The sequence below is a fragment of the Sinocyclocheilus anshuiensis genome, unplaced genomic scaffold, assembly GCF_001515605.1.
Source record: "Sinocyclocheilus anshuiensis isolate Anshui unplaced genomic scaffold, SAMN03320099.WGS_v1.1 scaffold48, whole genome shotgun sequence".
NCBI classification, from domain to species: domain Eukaryota; kingdom Metazoa; phylum Chordata; class Actinopteri; order Cypriniformes; family Cyprinidae; genus Sinocyclocheilus; species Sinocyclocheilus anshuiensis.
The window spans coordinates 1384293-1392505 of record NW_015554124.1 but is presented as its reverse complement, the minus strand read 5'-3'; the positions used below and the strand labels follow the sequence as shown (position 1 = coordinate 1392505).

The 8213-nt window shown below is 35.9% G+C and overlaps 1 pseudogene; it reads left to right on the top strand.

Moving 5' to 3' along the window:
* Positions 1 to 8213, top strand: part of LOC107670069 (cytoplasmic dynein 2 heavy chain 1-like) — a 34127-nt pseudogene that overhangs the window by 6138 nt on the left and 19776 nt on the right.

Genomic DNA, 8213 nt, shown 5'->3' with positions numbered 1-8213 from the left:
TAAATACAATTTTGTGCAGACTACACTTTTATTTGTTAGCCCATCTCTCTTTCTTTCAGTAGCGGAAATTTAAATGTGAGATTCTGGAAACTAGATCTAAATTTAGCGGGAACGGTCGGGAAGAAAATTATTCTAAGCGGACAGCGGGTGAACAAAGAGTGAATATATAGCGGGAGCAGAATATAACCTTGCGGGAGCGGGACTAAAAAAACAGTCCCACGCAGACCTCTAGTTGTGAACTCATCTGAAAGCACATCGTCTGGAGGTCATAAACTAACAGGTAAAATCACACTCGTGACTTCGATTATTCAGTTCAAGCGATTCACAAGCAAAACCCAGATCAAAAGAGCCATTCATTTTCAAATTTCAGCATTGCTTGTAATGATATTAAAAAGCACATAGTGATGAGCGAAACAGAGATTTTCGAAACTCCGAATCAGTCGAACCATTGTGACACAAAATGATTCACTGTTTCGAAGTGCTCCAATCGGGTCGCGTATCGTTTCATCATTTGATTCAGATCAGGACTTGGAGTGGGTTCGCGAATCATTTGATTTAGATCGGACCTTCGGAGCGGATTCATGAATCATTTGATTTACATCAGAACTTCGCTTATCGTGAATCATTTGTTTTAGATCGGACCTTCGGAGCGGATTCATGAATCATTTGATTTACATCAGAACTTCGCTTATCGTGAATCATTTGTTTTAGATCGGAACTTCGGAGCGGGTTCATGAATCTTTTGATTTAGATCGGAATTTCAGAGCAGGTTTGCAAATCATTTCGCGAATTGAATTTGCGAATTTTGCGTATGGCAAATCATTTGATTCAGATCGGGACTTTGGTGCGGGTTCGTGAATCATTTGATTCAGATTGGAACTTCTGAGCGCTTCGCAAATCATTCGATTTAGATCGGGACTTAGGTGTGGGTTTGCGAATCATTTGATTCAGATTGGGACTTAGATTGCGCGTATCGCAAATCGCAAATCTTTTTTTCCGATTTCTTTTTTTTTTTATTAAACAGTACAAAACATCAAACCATTATGGCTGTACAGTTATAAAAACAATACAAAGAAAAAAGAAAGAGTACACAAATACAAATCCCTTAAGAAAATTAACCATGGTTTTATTATACAATATTAAAAGTGTAGTAACCACAGTTTTACTACAAGTACCTTGGTTAAACTATGGTTAGTGTAGCAAAACCATGGGTAATTTGTGGTTACCATGGTTTAACTATAGTAACCATGTTTTTGAATATAGAGATGCATTTTAACAGAACTTCGGATAGTTTCCACGTACTTATCTAGATCAACTTCAAATAAAGAAAAGAGAGGTTTAGAGCCAGATTTTTATGTATGTGAAATTTAGCTGGCAGCAAACACAAATGAATTAAGTAATATTTTCCTATGTTCTCTTTTGAGTAGTCAAACAATCCAAAGAAAACATAAAAATGAGATGAACATTAAAAATCTGACCTAAATATCTCTGTGTGGGTACAAAACAAGTGAATAAATCTTCTTCAGAAGAGACAAAAACAGCAACTCACGTCAATGTCTGACTTATATTATAATTACGTAATAAGCTTTTTTGTGAAATTTGTAGAAACTCATTAATCTGTTGTTTGACCTCTTCATATTTAAGAAGAGAACTATAGTTTGCAAAGTCGGACATCGCTTGTTATGATTTTCAAGGGTGTAGAATTTAGTAGAGATGCTATGACATGATCCTACCAACATCAGCCACTACTGAATTGTCCCTAGCAATAATTTTGATCAAACAATTAAATGTCCTAAAAAAAAACCCTATGCCCTTATTTCATTCGCTATTACAAACAATAGCAGATTAGATTTTTTACATATTAACACAGTTTGTGTTTCATGGTAAAAACCCAACCCCACAAAAAATATATATTTTTTATTTAGAATAAAACTTTACTCTAGTTTTCTGCGTAATTAGTCTATTTTTATGTCAAAACCCCAAAATCACACATGTACATGTTTATTTGACTGCAGCTGGTTCTCTGTCTCAGGATGCTAACTTCGTGACGGTGCGCTTCGGTAAAACTTTGATCATTCAGGAGATGGACGGCGTTGAACCCGTGCTGTACCCGCTGCTGGGTGAGTACACTAAATGTGCATTAAATAATAAAAATAAAAAATAATAGTCAGAATCGAAATACACATTTGACAGTGAATCAGTTGTTTTGATTTGAGATGCAGATGTAAATTATTGATATTAACATCAGTAATGAAATGCTCAAATGTTTATACATTTCATCTACAGTAGTCAACATTTGAAGTGGATCAAAAAAGTTCATCAAAGTTGTCCTAAGACAAGTACGCATTTTGGTTTTAGGACAACTGTGATGAAAGGTTTTGATCCACTTCAAATGTTGACTAGTACATCTGGACATACTGTTTTCTTGTATCGATTTTCTGATACTGAAAGTACTATTTATATGTAGCCTAAAGTTTGCAGTTTAATGCCAATATTCACTTGCATTTGCAGAATTTCAGCACATGCATTGAATCCGATTGAGAAAGCAGTCAGATTTGTTTACATGACTCATATTTTGCTGTTTAACAGATTATTTAGTATCTCCACCACCCCTTCATTTGGTTTGAGCTCTGTCAGATCGATTGAGGTGTTTATATAAATGCTTTTCTATCATTACTAACGGATTATTAGGTTGCTTATTTACATACCCAATGATAGAACTTCAGTCACTTCAGAAAGTTTCTGAAGGCAAAAAATGCCAGATTTACATAGGAACTAAAACTGACAGCCTGGTCCAAAAATACAGTAAAAATAGTTGTCTATGTTGTCTATGTGAATATAAAGTGTAATTTATTCCTGTGATCAAAGCTGAATTTTTCCAGTCTTCAGTGTCACATGATCCTTCACAAATCATTCTAATATGCTGATTTGCTGCACAAGAAACATTTCTGATTATTATCAATGTTGAAAACAGTTGTGCTGCGGAATATTTTTGTGCAATCTGATACATTTTCTTTTTCAGGATTCTTTGATGAATAGAAAGTTCAAAAGAACAGCATTTATTTATTATAAATATAAATATACTGTTACTTTAGATTAATTTAATGCATCCTTTCTGAATAAAACTATTAATTTCTTCAAACATATCATACTGACCCCAAACTTTTAAATGGTAGTTTTTGTTCTGATTGGCTGTGATTTTGTCATTTCACTATGATTTAACTTTCAGTGAGAACTGAAAAATTAATCGACGCTTGAAACATGGTGTGTCAGTCATGGTTAGAACGCGGAGTTAGATGCTCCTTTAGGAAACACACACACACACACACACACACACTGCGCCTGTAGTGTGTTTATCCTCCTGTCTCAGCTGTGTGTATGAAATAAGACCTGCAGGCATTTCTGAAGCCTCCTCCATATGCTGCTGTGTGTGTGTGTGTGTGTGTGTGTGTGTGTGTGTGGAGCAGATATGGCTGAGTCTATCAGGGACCGGTGCGAGGCAGATAAACCAAGAGCTTTTCAGCACTTGGATGAGGAGAGAAAGAGAGAGACGGAAATTAAAGTCTGTGTACAGACTGCTGCATTGCAGACGTACAGAAGAGATGACACACACACACACTTATCACAGCCACACTGCTCTGACTCCATAAAGCTCATCATTATCGCATATGTGTGTGTTTAGCTGCTAGTGTTGACCATCCAGCAAGAGAAACCAGAGCTGGAGAGCGAAAAAACCAAGCTCCTGCAACAGAAAGAGGAGAAGAAGATTCAGCTCGCTCAGCTGGAGGAGTCACTGCTGGAGGTACTGAAGCACCGATCCCAGCATGCCCTTTTACTGATTGTTTTTCTTCATAAACGCAACAAACTGTGTGTTTTGTGTGTGTGTAAAGACGTTAGCAACCGCTCAAGGGAGTATCCTGGAGAATAAGGAGCTGATTGAGTCTCTGAACCAGACCAAAGCCAGCAGCGCTCTGATCCAATCGCACCACCTGCAGACGTCACTCGACCAGGTGATGCTGGGAAAGAGTACGATTATGAACAAGATACCAGGAATGAATGAAACAGCAGGTGGCACCAGTGTAACATCAGTCTCTCCGTGTGTCTGTAGGAAAGAGACGCATACCTGCCGCTAGCCAAGACGGCCAGCGAGATGTACTTCATGATCACGGATCTGTCTAAGATTTATAACATGTACAGATTCAGTCTGGCCTCTTTCCTGCGACTCTTTCACAGAGCGCTGCAGACCGAACAGGTGACGAGGACACACACTGACAAAATAATGAATTAGTGAAGCTAACTGTTTGTATGATGCAGGAAAGTGAGAGCACCGATGTGAGGATTTCCACGCTGGAGAGCCGTCTGAAGAACATGGTGCATGAGTATATCTGCCGCTCACTTTTCAAGGTAACACACACTGAATCCCTCATTATATTCCGATAGAGATGACCCCGCCCACATAAAAACCCCAGAACCAATCAGAGCCCTCGTTATGTTCCCATAGCAATGACTCCACCCACTTAGAACCATACAGCATCAGCCATCATTTTGATGACAGGTTTTCGTAATGACCAGAGCAAATGCTCTGAGCAAGTGATTTGTTCACACAACTTGAGGAAACAGCTAATTTTATTTTGTTTTGTTTTGTTACATTTTATTAAATGTTTTTAATTTTAATTAATAAATTATTTAAAAAATTAAAAAATAAAATTATTTAAAAAATAATAAAAACCAAAATATTTAAAAACTTAAATACAATTATATAAAATTAATGAATTTTAATAAATTTAAAATAAAATATAGTAATATAATTTAAAAAATAATGAAAATGACAAATGCACAGAAAACTAATATTAAAATGAAAAATAAAAATAAAAGCGAATTAAAAATATGAATAAACACTATAACACTACATAGGTATTACTAAAATAACACTGTTTGACCAGTTTTGTATAACACTACTTATTATAAAATTATCCATTAAAAAGTGTCTGTTTGGAAGGTTTTTAGAGCTGCTTCGTTTGCTAGCTGACAGAATAGCTTTGGATGTTAATTTCGTCATTATTCATTATCCCTGTGTCATTCATCATATTTTGTCACAAACAATCCTGCTTTCTTTTGCCTGTGAAATTTTTGCAGAGAAATGGTAAATGTGATTAGTCTAGTCATATTGTACAGTCCAAAGTAAAAAAAAAAGTCCAAATTTAATTCAATGTATTTATGCCACCAAGAGCTGGTTCTGCTATAACAGACTTTATTTGAAAATATAATTGATGTGAATATGGAATGAATAAAATGCACGGCGGTCAATTAATTCATACGATTTTTGTAAATCAGCTTATTTGAAGTTTGAGTCGATGCAGCACAACATAAATGAGTGTTTGTCTAGTCCACTGAGAGAGCTTCATTGATTCTAGCGACAGTGATCTAGTTTTGTTTTGTGTCGGTCTAGCCAGATTGAGCTGTTGTTTTACGTGTTAAGGAGACCAATTTTTCCAGCACGGAACCTGCTCTTCTTTAGTGCAAATCATGAGCGAGCCTCTAGCACTGGCACTGTCTCATATTCATTAATTTATGCATTTGGCAGATGCTTGTATCCAAAGTGATCTGCATTGCATTCAAGCTACACGTTTTCTCAGTTCATGCATTCCCTGGGAATCGAACCCATGATCTTTGTGTTGCTAGCGCTGTTCTCATCTAAAATGACGAATCTGTGTGTGCGTTTACAGGCGGATCAGTTGATGTTTGCGCTGCACTTTGTGAAGGGAATGAACCCAGAACTCTTCCAGGAGAACGTAAGTGTGTGTTTGAGCACTAAACTCTCATAACCGATCCTGAATGAATGATGACGTTTCTATTTCGGGTCGTCTACAGCTACCCCAGCGGCTCTGACAAGACAAATGTGCTGTTATTAGTCCTGCCAGTAAAGCACAATGAAACCAAATCACTCGTGTTTGTTTGTGTCTCATGCAGGAATGGGACGTGTTCACTGGCCTGATCGTTGGAGACATGGTTCGCGAGGCGGTATGAATGTCTTTATGCATTTCTCAATTTAAATAACACGCATCTCTTCTCTTCAGTTGTAGAAAGTCTCTCTCTGTCTTTCTTCAGGACTCCCAGAAGTCCCATTTCCATCTTGGATTGATCAGCAGAGGCTGATGGCCGTGGCTCTGCTCAAGGTAATTAGGGCCTTTACAAAAAAATGACAGAATAAAATTTGATGAATAAATCCAGAGCTGCTCTGAGAGTCACTTCACCAGCATTTCACCTTTTCATTTGATAAAAACTATTGTCATATCATATACACACAGAAACTCAGGTCTTCCCGACAACCTGTCAGAACAGAAGTTGAGATTAACTTGAAGAAATTGTGACAGAAATATATTACTATTGTGCAGAAGCATGTACTTCTTAAAGTAGTAGTAATAATAATAATATTAGTAATAATATTAATAATAATCAAAACTTTATTTTTTAATGTCTTATATTTAATATATTTTAATATTTTTTAGATTTAATTCTTTAAATTATATTTTATTGTGTTTTAATTTTATCAGTAAACCTCTGTTGTGCAGAATTGTTTACCAAAAGAAAAAAGGGATAGTTACATTTCAATTTGGTTACATTTTAAAAGATTAATACAGTTTTTAATGTAAATTGTTTAAATTGTTATATGCCTTAATTTGATTATCACCATTTTTGATCATATATATTTTTTTGTATTATAATATTATTATTATAATCATAAATCAAGAAAAAGACAACATAGACTTTCTGGAAATGTAAAAAATAAAATAAAATAAAATAAACAAAAACTCAAAGAGTCCTAGATAAACTTTTAATATATTGTCGTTAAATTGTATAAGTTTCATGATTTAATTAATAAGAAATGCTTTTTGATTACTAAATTTAATTTAACCCTTAAAATCTAGAAAATAATATAATTTAATAATATTAAAGTAATATTACAAAACGTATTTTACTTTAAATAAAAAAAAAAAAACTATTTTTGAATTTATTTTTTATGAAAATGTAATTTAACCATTACAATGAAATCCAGAAAAATGTAAACAAAAAGACGGAATCCAGAAAAAACATAAAGCAGAAAAAAACACCAGAATTTAGAATAAATATAAAATGTATTTCATAGGGCCCTAGCTAATCAAACTGAGCCAGACATTTGACTATATCATCTAGTTAAGCCAGGGCTTTCCTACTGCTCAAACAATAGAGCATGGCACTAACAACACCATGAGAATGCAAGAACTGATAAAATATGTACCTTGAATGCAGTGCAAGTCACTTTGGATAAAAGCATCTGCCAAAGGCATAAATGTAAATGACTATTAGCATTGCTTTTTCTGTCTTTCTCTAGTATGTTTATTATTTCTGTGTCTCTCTAGAGCACATTTCCAGTGCTATATCAGTCTCTCTGTCTGAACGACTCAGACCTGTGGTTCACGTTCTCACGCAGTTCCTGCTGCGAACAGAGAAGAAGATCTCCCTCTTTCAGCAGGTGAGCTGTCAATCAACTGTCTGCACCAATCAGAATGCTCACAGAGCACTGACTCTATTTCAGTCTCTTTCTCAGGTTTTGGTGGTTCAGGCGTTACGGCCGGATCGCTTACAGAGTGCGATGGCAGATTTTGCATCTCAAGCTTTGGGTAAGTTCAGAGAGAGACGACACACACACACACACACAGCTCAGAGTCAGGCATGTATAATATATCTGACGGCTGACTCTCACTCTTTGTCATCAGTTTGTGTCGAGCTTTTCTCTGGAGCTTAATTATGATTCACAGAGTGAACTCAACCTTCAGATATATTATAAATACCTCACGCACAGCTCTCTGCGTGCGTGCGTGTGTGTGTGTGTGTGGTCGATAGAGGGATATTGATTTAGGTTTAGTCATCAGCTTATTATAACTTTCAAATCAGTCAAGTGTGAAGCCACACACACACAATTAGTGCTGATTGATGCTCTCTAGCGCCACTTGCAATGAGACACAATTAAAACCTGAGCAAACACAACATTCATCTCCTTCACCTGCAACATTGTATAAGTATAAATCCCAGGCTAATTTAGAGTGTGTGTTTCTTTAAGAACTGCCTCTGGATTGTAGAATAAGTTAGCATGAGTTTCTAATAGTTCTACTTGGCTGAATCTCAGTGTTTGATGGGGAATGCAGGTTGTGTGTGTGTGTGTGTGTGTGTGT